Below are 12,466 nucleotides of genomic sequence, written 5' to 3'. Positions count from 1 at the left end.
TTTAACAATCACAAAGAAAGTGACAACAGCCTGTACAGTTTGTCCTCGACATCCTTCTTCTTTCCTCCTCCGTCCATGGCCCAGCTTTCACTCTGTGTTCCTTTCCCACTCTTGCATAGCTGCCTCCCAGTCATGCCTCTTTCTTCTCCAGTGAACACATACCCATGATAGACATCATTTCCATCCACAAGTACAGATTACGCCCTAGAAATGGATCTAATTGCTCTACTACCTTAACAAGATTCTCAGTTAAGGTTATTTAAGTTAAATTTACATTAACTTATTTATTTCCTTCTTGAAATTTCTAACCTTTCTGCTAGTAAAAAGGGGGGAGGGCATTAACATCCTGTTTACACTGTTCCAATTCCCAATGTAATTGAGAATGTGTACTCTCTCTGGGACCCTGCATGGGATCAGCAGCACGACCGCTCCCCAGCTCTGCAGAGGGGGGGGGGAAGGAAAGTTATCTAAGCGATCCCATTTACAATCTTCCTGCTTCTCTCCTTTTCATTCTGAACTTTGACTCCTTGTGAGGATCTGTTTTACTTCTTGCACCCATTCCTACATACTGCCCTGTCCCAGAAACAGAGAGGCTCACAGTGATGCGGCTGTCATGTGCCAAAAGTGATGCCAGAGATGTATACAGAGAAACAGGAGAGTGAAACCACCCCAGCTGTGGGTGCATCCAGAAGTGACACCAGTGAGCAGGGAGCACCACACTGCAATTCTGTGGCTCTTTGAGGTCATAGTGCATATAAAGACGTTTCTCAGAGAGACAATGAGGAGCAGCCACCTAGTTTTGTGCAGACAGCAGTACAGCACTGCTGGGAAGTGGCAGCTGAGAGGTTCTGCCCACAGCAGCACTGGCATGAGGTTGGTGGTGATAGGGTTCTCTCATTCTGGGTGCTCCTTTTGCTTCCAGAGGACATAGTGATCAGCTCTGCTGCAGACCCAGTGTTAGTGTAGGTGGCACAGGGATGAGCTGATCCTGTCCCTGTTCATGTGTGCACATCGGCCTCCACCTTGCAGCTCGAACCTGTGCTCAAGAGGGAGGAGAATGGGAAAGGTGCCCCGATGCACTGAGAAAAGCTGGGACTGCCTCTCCTGGGGAAGGGTGGAAGGGCTCAGGGTGCTGAGCTGAGCAGCCCATGGAAAACCATGGCTGTGGCACCAGGAGAAGGTCCCCATCCCGATGAGAGCCTGTGGGAAATAAATCCCAGCCCAGACAGATGGATGGACAGATTGACCAGTTTGTGAAGGCTGTGCCATCGCTCCACATCCACTAGGTGTCCTCTTCTGTTTGCCGGGCCCTGGAAGTGCATCATGAAATCTTTTAAGGGAAAAGAGTATTGAATTTCAGGAGGTTTTAGCATCTGTCCCACCTGCATCTCATGCTCCAGCAAGGCGCTGTGTTTTGCAGAACGGAAGGAGCTTGTGCTTCCATGGCACAAGGGCTGTCCCTGGAGGCGCACAGCTCAGGACATCCCCCAGATGGATGGAGGAGGGACTGGGGGAAGTAAAGCGCAGCTGTCCCTCCCCAGCCTGGTGCCATCCTTGGAGGTTTAGGGCTTGTGCCGCCATCTCATGTCCAATGGGCATCCTCTTCTTTCCGTTCCAAGGCAATTCTCATACAGTAATGTTGCTAGGACAGACATTCGTCATGAAAGACAAGACCCCCTTCAGAATGGAGGGAGCCCAGGTGCATGGACTTCTTTAAACAAAGAGCACGAACCTAACTGGGTTTGAACTGGGTCTGTAGTTAGTGATTTACTAAGGTGAAAAGTACACCAGGAAGCCTTCGTGAGGAAGACTTGTAGTAGACCCTTACCCACGACCACCAGAGAGCAGCACACATACACACAGAAGCAGAACATATTATAATGATTTCCCCCAGCTTATTGGAATATTATGGTGAGTTCTTGGAACTTAAGCTTAAGCTTGGAAGTTAAGCTTAAGCAAGCTCAGCCCACCTTTTGTGTTATCCTATCTATATGTATGCTTTTGTGTGATAAATAAGCAGCCAGCAGGTGCTTTAGTGTGTGAGTTAGGAGGAATCATCCCCCTCACAACTGACACTGTAATAAACATGCCTGCGCTATAACCTTACATGGGTTATAGACTTTGATTTCACACGTCACCGTGAAGAATTTGATCTCATTTCACAGGTCTGAAAATCTTTTTGATGTTTCACCTCAACACTCTGCAAAAGTCAATGGTGTCCTGTTCCCAGCAGGTTCCCCTCTGGTTTGCCATTTGAAATGATGATGTTGATGCTTAGAAACTTAACAGCAAAAGGGCTTTTTTTTACTGTTTTGCAGTTATTCTAATTGGCAGTGCTGGGGTAGCATTGGGATAACTCTCCAAAAATGGTCCCCCAGTTGATTGTTCCTGAACAGATTGTATTTTCACATGTATTACGTATTCATTACATTCCCCAAATCATCATCCTATCCAGTCCCAATGGTCCCAATGGTGTAGCCTTATTTGTCCATCTTCAATGTCATCTAACGTTCTTCTAGCATCATGATGGCCCACTGTTAGACCTTTGGTGGTTTATTCACCTTCACCTTCCCTAACTGGCTCATCTCCATGCGAGATTCCATGCCAACACTCCTTATGTCCCAAAGATTGCTGTAGAATGCAGAGACTTACCAGAGAAGTCTTTGCACACATAGATAAGGAAAACAAAGGAGAATGTCTTTACACTGTCTTGTTTTAGGCTCACTCTGCTTACTGTGTTGATTCTGGCTTCCTTTGATGTTGATAAGTGATAAGGAATAAAAAAGAAAGGATACTTGTTTTTTTTTTCTATGATTGGGTGTTTCCTTTGCCTTCTTAGAGCAGAGTAGTCTTCCAAAGTGCCTCCCCACCTACAGTGAGACATCATCCACAACATGTAAAGGCTGCTGTGGTGTTGCAAGCAAGTATTAAATACATTATACAGCAATTCAGCAGCTATGCTTATTGGTACAAGTTGTAACAATACAATTAAGCTTGCTGATGTTCCTTGAGGATTACCCCAGCCTTGCAATGCTTAGATCACAGGAAGAGCTGTGTCCCTGGATCAAGGAGATGAGGAAGCTCTGCTGAATCTTTGTACCAAGGAAATAGGAGGTCCTGCTTGGTATCAATCACTGAATATGCAACATACTTCTCAGAAACTTGCATAGCTAATGCAACTTCTGCATCTATAACATACCTCTTGGAAACATTCTGTAACACAAGTTGTGTATGGAATCTGAAGATCTTTTGTGCGATTTCTGCACAAATGTCTGCTTTCTATCACTGCAACTTGAGAATCAGAGTTTCCTGATTGGTCTGTTGTGGTTTTGTACTTTTTGTTATTCCACATCACAGCATCATGTAAAGCAACGGGAGTTAAAGAGTTTACATTCTGGTTCCGTGGGCTGCTGTTTCTGGGCACTTGGTTCTCAGAATGGGAGGGAAGGAGTAGCATTCTGAGGACTTCTGGGTCTTCAGACTGGTGTCTGAAGAAGGAATGTGGAGCTGCCTCACGGGTCTCTCAAAGTACAGGGGGACACAGTCCCTCTTTTATCTCTGTACCCCAATGCCGGTGAGCCCTTCCCCATTTTCCCATTGGTGGAGTGACTCAGAGTTCACATTCTTCAGCTGTCCCTCCTATAAATATTCATCGTTGTTTCCTTTGTTAATACATACATTGTAACCTGGGTCCAGAGTTTGTGGTTTTGCACAACTAGAACTACCTTTCTATCTTGTACAGTCTATGTCTATTTGTTCTGCACAGCATAGCAGATTTACAGGCAGGTGCTAAACTAGCATGCCTGCCCTGTCATATCCTTGCAAGATAAGTTTGTTTAACCAGATCCTCGTGACCAAAATTATTATTCTCAGCTTTTTCTTTATGCTGTTTTGCGGGGACCCCCTGTCCTTCTTTTGTTCTTCCCAAATTTTATTTTGCAAGGACACTTCATTCTTGGTTTTCCATCAATAGACGCCGTGTCATCTGAAATTTGGAAAGAAAACTCTCTAACTCCAAACGTGATGCTAGAAAATGGCATTCCTTTATTCCTCATGATGCACACTGTGTGACTTGATAAGCAAGCATGCTCTCTCAGAGTTCAAGTTCTGCATTTATACAGTTAAGACATACACATGCAGCACGAGCTCATAGGTATGTGCTGATGTCCTTTTGGGCATGCTCAATGGTATTAAAGGTGGTCGAGTGCCCACTTACTTCTTCCCATTTTTTCAGCATCTGCTTAACCACTTTGACCCACTTCCATCCAGTTTTCCCCACTTTGGAAGATTCCCATTGGTTTTTAGGCCATAGTGAGACACTATTTAAAAACAACATCTGTGGAACCCAAGGAAAATGGCCATGCACGTTTTGAGTCAAAAGATAAAAGTATTCTATTGTGACTCAAGTACTTCCTATGATGTAAAATAACTGAGGCAGAAAAGCATTCAATTATGTTCCCAGTGACAAATTATTGAGTGACAAGGCTGTTCACCCACTAAATCTGAAATGGGAAGATTTAAAACTATCACTTAGGGATCCCATTTGCTAAACTAATATGCTGGTTCTTAAACTAATGTACTAATTCCTTATGCAAACCAACCTGTATCAATTGTAGCCAAGATGTTCAGCAACTGCCACTTCACCCGCAAGCCCCATTCAGTTTATAGTAGCAATTCTAGAGTGACACCTTTCATAGTTGGCACCTTTAGTGCATGTGCCAAGAAGCTAACATCAACACGCTTTAGGAATTGTCTGGACCTGCTTTTTTGGCTGTGTGGTATTCCCCTTAGGGTCTAGGAAGCTGGTCACCCATTAGGGCAAGCGTGGCTTTAGAGAATAAATAACTGTTGGGTTATTGGGTTGGACCTGGTTGGGTGGCTTACAGTGAAGTCTCACAATGCTATCTGCTTTATTATTAATCCATACTCAGAGGCTCTCAACCACGTCAACCACTTGCCAACAGCAAGCTCCATGTGTTCCAGACCACCATCACATACAGCAACACCATCCCGTCTCACCCGCACTGCCTGGACAACCACAGAATCACAGAATATCAGGGTTGGAATGGACTTTGAAAGGTCGTCTTGTCCAGTCCCCCTGCCAGAGGGGAATCAGGCAACACAGGAAAGAGTCCAGGCAGATTTTGAATGTCTCGAGAGAAGGAGACCCCACAACCTCTCCAGGCAGCCTGTTTCAGTGTTCTGTCACCTTCACTGTAAAGAAATGTTTAAGCCCAGAGCCATCCAGAACACACATGACAGAACACTTCCCACCACACCTTCCTTAGGCTGATGTTGTAGCTCCAGGACCAAGCTAATGATTCTCTTAGCTTAAGATTCTCAAGGGATGCAATGATCAGGTGTATGAGGAGCAGAGCAAACTGAGCTTAACATCCAAGGCTGGTCTCTTCCACATGACGTGTCAGATGAAGGGATTGGCTGGTTGCTCTGTGAAAGCTTGCAAGTAGGATGACCTCTTCTGGTCTCTCCAGTGGGGGTTTTCCCATGAGAAATGACGTGCCAGCCCTCAAAGAAACTTTTCCTGCAGGTGAGACACTTGCAGGAGCTACCTTTCATATGGATTAGACAGGGTTTCATGAGGTTGGAGCTCTGCATGAATCTCTATCTGCAGTGCTGACATTTCTCAGGTCCTAAGTGGATCCTCTGGAACTTGATCAGGCTGGAGCTGTGGTTGAAGGTCATCCTGCAGTTGGGTCATGTGTAGCACTTCTTCCATGAGTGCCATCTCCTACGAATGAGGAGTTCTGCACAAAGCCCTTCTTACACTCACCACATCCCTAAGTCTTGTTGACATGGAGTCATTGGTGCAGATATAGGGAGGGTTTCTCCCGACTTCTGGTGCCTCATGAAGGTCGAGCCATGACCAAAGCTCCTCTTGTAAGCAGCACAAGCAGAAACATGTTTCTGATCCACCTACCCACAACTTGAGGCGTTCTTGTGGCTGTGCCACATCCTGCCCTGGACTCTCCTTTGCATTTCCACTCAACATCCCCAGTACAGCCAAAACAGAGCAATATGCCTAATTACCCCACCAGTGAGAAAGGGGGAACAGGATTTACTCGGACACCAAACACCAGGAATGGGTGTAAGGCCAAGAAGGAAGCTACAGACCATCCAAAGCATAGGAAAACTCCCAGATATGCTGGTTAGGAGAGAAATCAGGGGCTCGCTTCTCCAAATGAATCCAAGTAAGAAGGTGAGCACTTCCTCTGAGCACTGGAGTGCGAGTGCTGGACTCACAGTGCTATCTCCCAGTTAACACACTGGAACATCTCACACCTTTACAGTGAGCACTCCCTACTGGTAGCACTACATCACCATCAGGGGAAGGTGTATGATCATTGGGGCACTTGCAGGCTCTGTCTCCTGTGAGGGTGTGCCAGTAGGTAATGTGTCAGGAGGAGGGAAGATTTCGGTTGGATGTTAGGGGGAAGTTCTTTACTAGGAGAGCGGTTGGGCCCTGGAACGGGCTGCCCAGGGAGGTTGTGGATGCCCCGTCCTTGGACGTGGTCAAGGCCAGGTTGGACGGGGTCCTGGGCAACCTGATCTGAATGTGGATGTTTGGTGGCCCTGCCAGGCAGGGGGGTTGGAGCTGCGTGATCCTTGGGGTCCCTTCCAACCCAGGTGATTGATTCTGTGATTCTATGGGTCTCAACGTGTCTCTATGGGTCCCAATAGGTCTCTATGGGTCGCAATGGCTCTCAATGTGTCTCTATGGGTCTCAACGTGTCCGAATGGGTCCCAATGGGTCCCAACGTGTCTCTTTGGGTCCCAATGAGTCTGTGTTTCTCTATGGGTCCCAATGGGTCTCTATGGGTCTCAACATGTCTCTATGGGCCTCAATGTGTCTCTATGGGTCCCAACGTGTCTCTATGGGTCCCAATGTGTCTCTATGGGTCCCAACGTGTCTCTATGGGTCCCAACATGTCTCTATGGCTCCCAATGTGTCTCTATGGGTCTCAATGTGTCTCTATGGGTCTCTATGTGTCTCTACGGGTCCCAATGGGTGTCAATGTGTCTCTATGGGTCCCAATGTGTCCCTATGGGTCCCAATGTGTCTCTATGGGTCCCAACGTGTCTCTATGGGTCTCAATGTTTCTCTATGGGTCCCAATGGATCTCTATGGGTCCCAATGTGTCTCTATGGGTCTCAGCGTGTCTCTATGGGTCCCAATGGGTCTCTATGGCTCCCAATGGGTCCCAACATGTCTCTATGGGTCCCAATGGGTCTGTATGGGTCCCAATGGGTCTCAACGTGTCTCTATGGGTCACAATGTGTCTCTATGGCTCCCAATGGGTCCCAATGCGTCTCTATGGGTCTCAACATGTCTCAATGGGTCCCAACGTGTCTCTATGGGTCCCAATGGGTCTCAACGTGTCTCTGGGTCCCAGTGTGTCTCTATGGGTCCCAACGTGTCTCTATGAGTCTCAATGTGTCTCTATGGGTCTCAATGTGTCTTTATGGGTCCCAATGGGTCTCTATGGGTCTCTATAGGTCCCAGTGTGTCTCTATGGGTCACAACGTGTCTCTATGGGTCCCATTTCGGTTGGATGTTAGGGGGAAGTTCTTTCCATGGAGAGCGGTTGGGCCCTGGAACGGGCTGCCCAGGGAGGTTGTGGATGCCCCGTCCTTGGACGTGGTCAAGGCCAGGTTGGACGGGGTCCTGGGCAACCTGATCTGAATGTGGATGTTTGGTGGCCCTGCTGGGCAGGGGGGTTGGAGCTGCGTGATCCTTGGGGTCCCTTCCAACCCAGGTGATTGATTCTGTGATTCTGTGATTCTATGGGGCTCAAAGTGTCTCTATGGGTCCTAATGTGTCTCTATGGGTCCCAATGTGCCAAAATGTGTCCCTATGGGTCTCAACATGTCCCTATGGGTCCCAATGGGTCCCAATGTGTCTCTATGGGTCGCAATGGCTCTCAATGTGTCTCTGTGTATCCCAATGTGTCACTATGGGTCTCAACATGTCCGAATGGGTCCCAATTGGTCCCAACGTGTCTCTATGGGTCCCAATTGGTCCCAATGTGTCTCCATGGGTCCCAATGTGTCTCTATGGGTCCCAATGAGTCTCTATGGGTCCCAACGTATCTCTATGGGTCCCAACGTGTCTCTATGGGTCTCAATGTTTCTCTATGGGTCCCAATGGGTCTCTATGGGTCCCAATGGGTCTCAACGTGTCTCTATGGGTCACAATGTGTCTCTATGGCTCCCAATGGGTCCCAATGCGTCTCTATGGGTCTCAACATGTCTCTATGGTTCCCAACGTGTCTCTATGGGTCCCAATGGGTCTCTATGGGTCTCAATGTGTCTTTATGGGTCCCAAGGGGTCTCTATGGGTCTCTATAGGTCCCAGTGTGTCTCTATGGGTCACAACGTGTCTCTATGGGTCCCATTTCGGTTGGATGTTAGGGGGAAGTTCTTTCCATGGAGAGCGGTTGGGCCCTGGAACGGGCTGCCCAGGGAGGTTGTGGATGCCCCGTCCTTGGACGTGGTCAAGGCCAGGTTGGACGGGGTCCTGGGCAACCTGATCTGAATGTGGATGTTTGGTGGCCCTGCTGGGCAGGGGGGTTGGAGCTGCATGATCCTTGGGGTCCCTTCCAACACGGGTGATTGATTCTGTGATTCTGTGATTCTATGGGGCTCAAAGTGTCTCTATGGGTCCTAATGTGTCTCTGTGGGTCCCAATGTGCCAAAATGTGTCCCTATGGGTCTCAACATGTCCCTATGGGTCCCAATGGGTCCCAATGTGTCTCTATGGGTCGCAATGGCTCTCAATGTGTCTCTGTGTATCCCAATGTGTCACTATGGGTCTCAACATGTCCGAATGGGTCCCAATTGGTCCCAACGTGTCTCTATGGGTCCCAATTGGTCCCAATGTGTCTCCATGGGTCCCAATGTGTCTCTATGGGTCCCAATGAGTCTCTATGGGTCCCAACGTGTCTCTATGGGTCTCAATGTTTCTCTATGGGTCCCAATGGGTCTCTATGGGTCCCAATGGGTCTCAACGTGTCTCTATGGGTCACAATGTGTCTCTATGGCTCCCAATGGGTCCCAATGCGTCTCTATGGGTCTCAACATGTCTCTATGGTTCCCAACGTGTCTCTATGGGTCTCAATGGGTCTCTATGGGTCTCAATGTGTCTTTATGGGTCCCAATGGGTCTCTATGGGTCTCTATAGGTCCCAGTGTGTCTCTATGGGTCACAACATGTCTCTATGGGTCCCATTTCGGTTGGATGTTAGGGGGAAGTTCTTTCCATGGAGAGCGGTTGGGCCCTGGAACGGGCTGCCCAGGGAGGTTGTGGATGCCCCGTCCTTGGACGTGGTCAAGGCCAGGTTGGACGGGGTCCTGAGCAACCTGATCTGAATGTGGATGTTTGGTGGCCCTGCCAGGCAGGGGGGTTGGAACTGCGTGATCCTTGGGGTCCCTTCCAACACGGGTGATTCTGTGATTCTGTGTGATTCTGTGAACTGAATATGAAGCTTCTCAAAAACTCTGGACACTTCAATGGACATCCCTTCAGATTTGCTGTGAGCACAGCAGGCAGTGGTGCGCGTGTCATGCTTGAGGCTCATGATTGCCACTCCAGTGCTCAGAGGAGGTGCTCACATTTTCTCTTGGGCTCATTTTGATGAGCCAACTCCTGTTTTGTCCAGATTATCTGGGAGTTTTCCCATGCTTTGGATGGTCTGTAGCTCCCTTCTTGGCCTTAGGTCCATTCTTGATGTTTGTGACCAAAGGATATCCTGTTCCCCCTTCGTCACTGTCATGGGAATTATGCATATTACTCTCTGTCAGCTGGAGATGGAATATTGAGTAGACATAGAAAGATGGCAGGTGGATCAGAAACATGTTTCTGCTTGATCTATGAGAAAATCTTTGGGTACAGCTTTGAACTCATGAGGCACCGGAATGTGCACAGGGGAGAAGACATCCCTGTACCTGAACCAATGATTCCACCTGGCAAGAAGCTTTACATATGCTGCTGATACAGGTTGATTTGTTTAGCACTAGGGATGAGTACATTAGTTTAGGAACCAGTATATTAGTTTAGCAAAAGGAATCTATAAGTGTTGTTTTAAATATTTCCATTTCACATTCAGTGGGTGAAGAGTCTTGGTTTTCTTCAATCACTGGGAACATAATTGAATACTTTTATCTTCTGCCTCAGTGATTTTGCCTCACAAGAAGTACTTGAGTCACAATAGAAAAATTTATCTTTTGACTCAAAACATCATGGACATTTTCCTTGGGTTCCACATATGTTGTTTTTAAACAGTGTCTCACTATGGCCTAAAAACCAGTGGGAATCTTCCAAAGTGGGGAAAAGTGAATGAAAGTGAGTCAAATGTTTTAGTGATGAAGCTGTTGGTGAAAAAACGAGAAGTAGCTGGGCACCCCACCATCCTCGATACCACTGAGCATGCCCAAAGGGACATTAGCTCTTATGTGTCAGACCTTGCAAAAGAATGCATATGTATGCCGACGTACTGCATATGCATGCCAACGTACTGCATATGCATGTCTTCATTGTTCAGATGTCGAACCGGAACTTTGAGAGGGTGAGCCTGCTTACCAAGTCATCCGGTGCCTGCTGTGAAGAATCGCGGATTGCCACTTTCCAGCATCACTTTGCAGTTAGAGAGTTTTCTTCTCAGATTTTGGATGACAATTTTTGGCTACTCTGGTAGGACACCGAGACTGAAATCTTGTGGATTGAAGAACAGGAGGAGATCTCAGCGTGCACACCGAGTGATTCTCAGGGAGCTCTGCCCCCGATCTGGCCGCAGGCTTCCTGAAATACGGTAAGGCATTCCTTTGGTTGCCCCTGGTAAAGCGTGAAGAAGTCTGATTCACATTCAGAGAGCAAAAGTAAGGGAATTTAGCTGGACCTGAGCAAGGCCTTTGACATGGTCCCCCACCACATCCTCATCTCCAAATTGGAGGGAAGTGGATTTGATGGGTGGACGACCCGATGGATGAGCAATTGGTTGAAAGGCCGCAGACAGAGGGTGGTGGTCAATGGCTCTGTGTCCAGGTGGAGGCCGGTAACAAGCGGTGTCCCCCAAGGGTCTGTCTTGGGCTGGGCTCGGGTGAACCTAATGAGGTTCAACACGGCAAAGTGCAGGGTTTTGCATTTGGGCCGGAGGAACCCCAGGCACCTGTAGAGGCTGGGAGGAGTGGGCCTGGAGAGCAGCTCGGCAGAGAAGGACCTGGGGGTCCTGATGGACGAGAGGCTGAACATGAGCCAGCAGTGCGCAGCTCGAAAGGCAAATGGGATCCTGGGCTCCATCAGGAGAGGGGTGGCCAGCAGGGACAGGGAGGTGATCGTCCCTCTCTGCTCGGCTCTTGTGAGGCCCCACCTGGAGTCCTGTGTCCAGGTGTGGAGCCCTCAGTACAAGAAAGACATTGAGATTGTGGAAAGGGTCCAGAGGAGGGCGACTAAGATGATGAGGGGGCTGTATAGGGGGCAATAAGGGGGGATGGGGGGCACTGGGGTCGTTATAGGGGGCAATGAGGGGGCTGGGGGGGCATTAGGGTTGTTATAGGGGGTGGTGAGGGGGGAATGGGGTGGGTATGGAGGGGTGGGGGGCAATGGGGGGGCAATGGGGTCGTTATAGGGGGCAATGAGGGGGGATGGGGTCGTTATAGGGGGCAGTGAGGGGAATGGGGGGCAATGAGGGGGGCTGGGGGGCAATGGGGTCGTTATAGGGGGCAGTGAGGGGGGAATGGGGTCGGTATGGGGGATGGGGGGATTTGGATAGGGTCCAGAGGAGGGCGACTAAGGGGATCAGGGGGCTGGAGCAGCTCCCCTATGAGGACAGGCTGAGGGAGTTGGGCTTGTTCAGCCTGGAGAAGAGAAGGCTGCGGGGTGACCTCATTGCAGCCTATGGATACCTGAAGGGAACCTACACCCAGGAGGGGAGTAAACTCTTCACAAGGGCTGACAACAGCAGGACGAGGGGAAATGGATCCGAGTTGAAGGAGGGAAGATTTCGGTTGGATGTTAGGGGGAAGTTGTTTCCATGGAGAGCGGTTGGGCCCTGGAACGGGCTGCCCAGGGAGGTTGTGGATGCCCCGTCCTTGGACGTGGTCAAGGCCAGGTTGGACGGGGTCCTGGGCAACCTGATCTGAATGTGGATGTTTGGTGGCCCTGCTGGGCAGGGGGGTTGGAGCTGCATGATCCTTGGGGTCCCTTCCAACACGGGTGATTGATTCTGTGATTCTGTGATTCTATGGGGCTCAAAGTGTCTCTATGGGTCCTAATGTGTCTCTGTGGGTCCCAATGTGCCAAAATGTGTCCCTATGGGTCTCAACATGTCCCTATGGGTCCCAATGGGTCCCAATGTGTCTCTATGGGTCGCAATGGCTCTCAATGTGTCTCTGTGTATCCCAATGTGTCACTATGGGTCTCAACATGTCCGAATGGGTCCCAATTGGTCCCA

Source organism: Lagopus muta, chromosome 30 (assembly GCF_023343835.1).
Source record: "Lagopus muta isolate bLagMut1 chromosome 30, bLagMut1 primary, whole genome shotgun sequence".
In the NCBI taxonomy this organism is placed as follows: domain Eukaryota; kingdom Metazoa; phylum Chordata; class Aves; order Galliformes; family Phasianidae; genus Lagopus; species Lagopus muta.
This window is presented reverse-complemented; position numbering follows the sequence as displayed.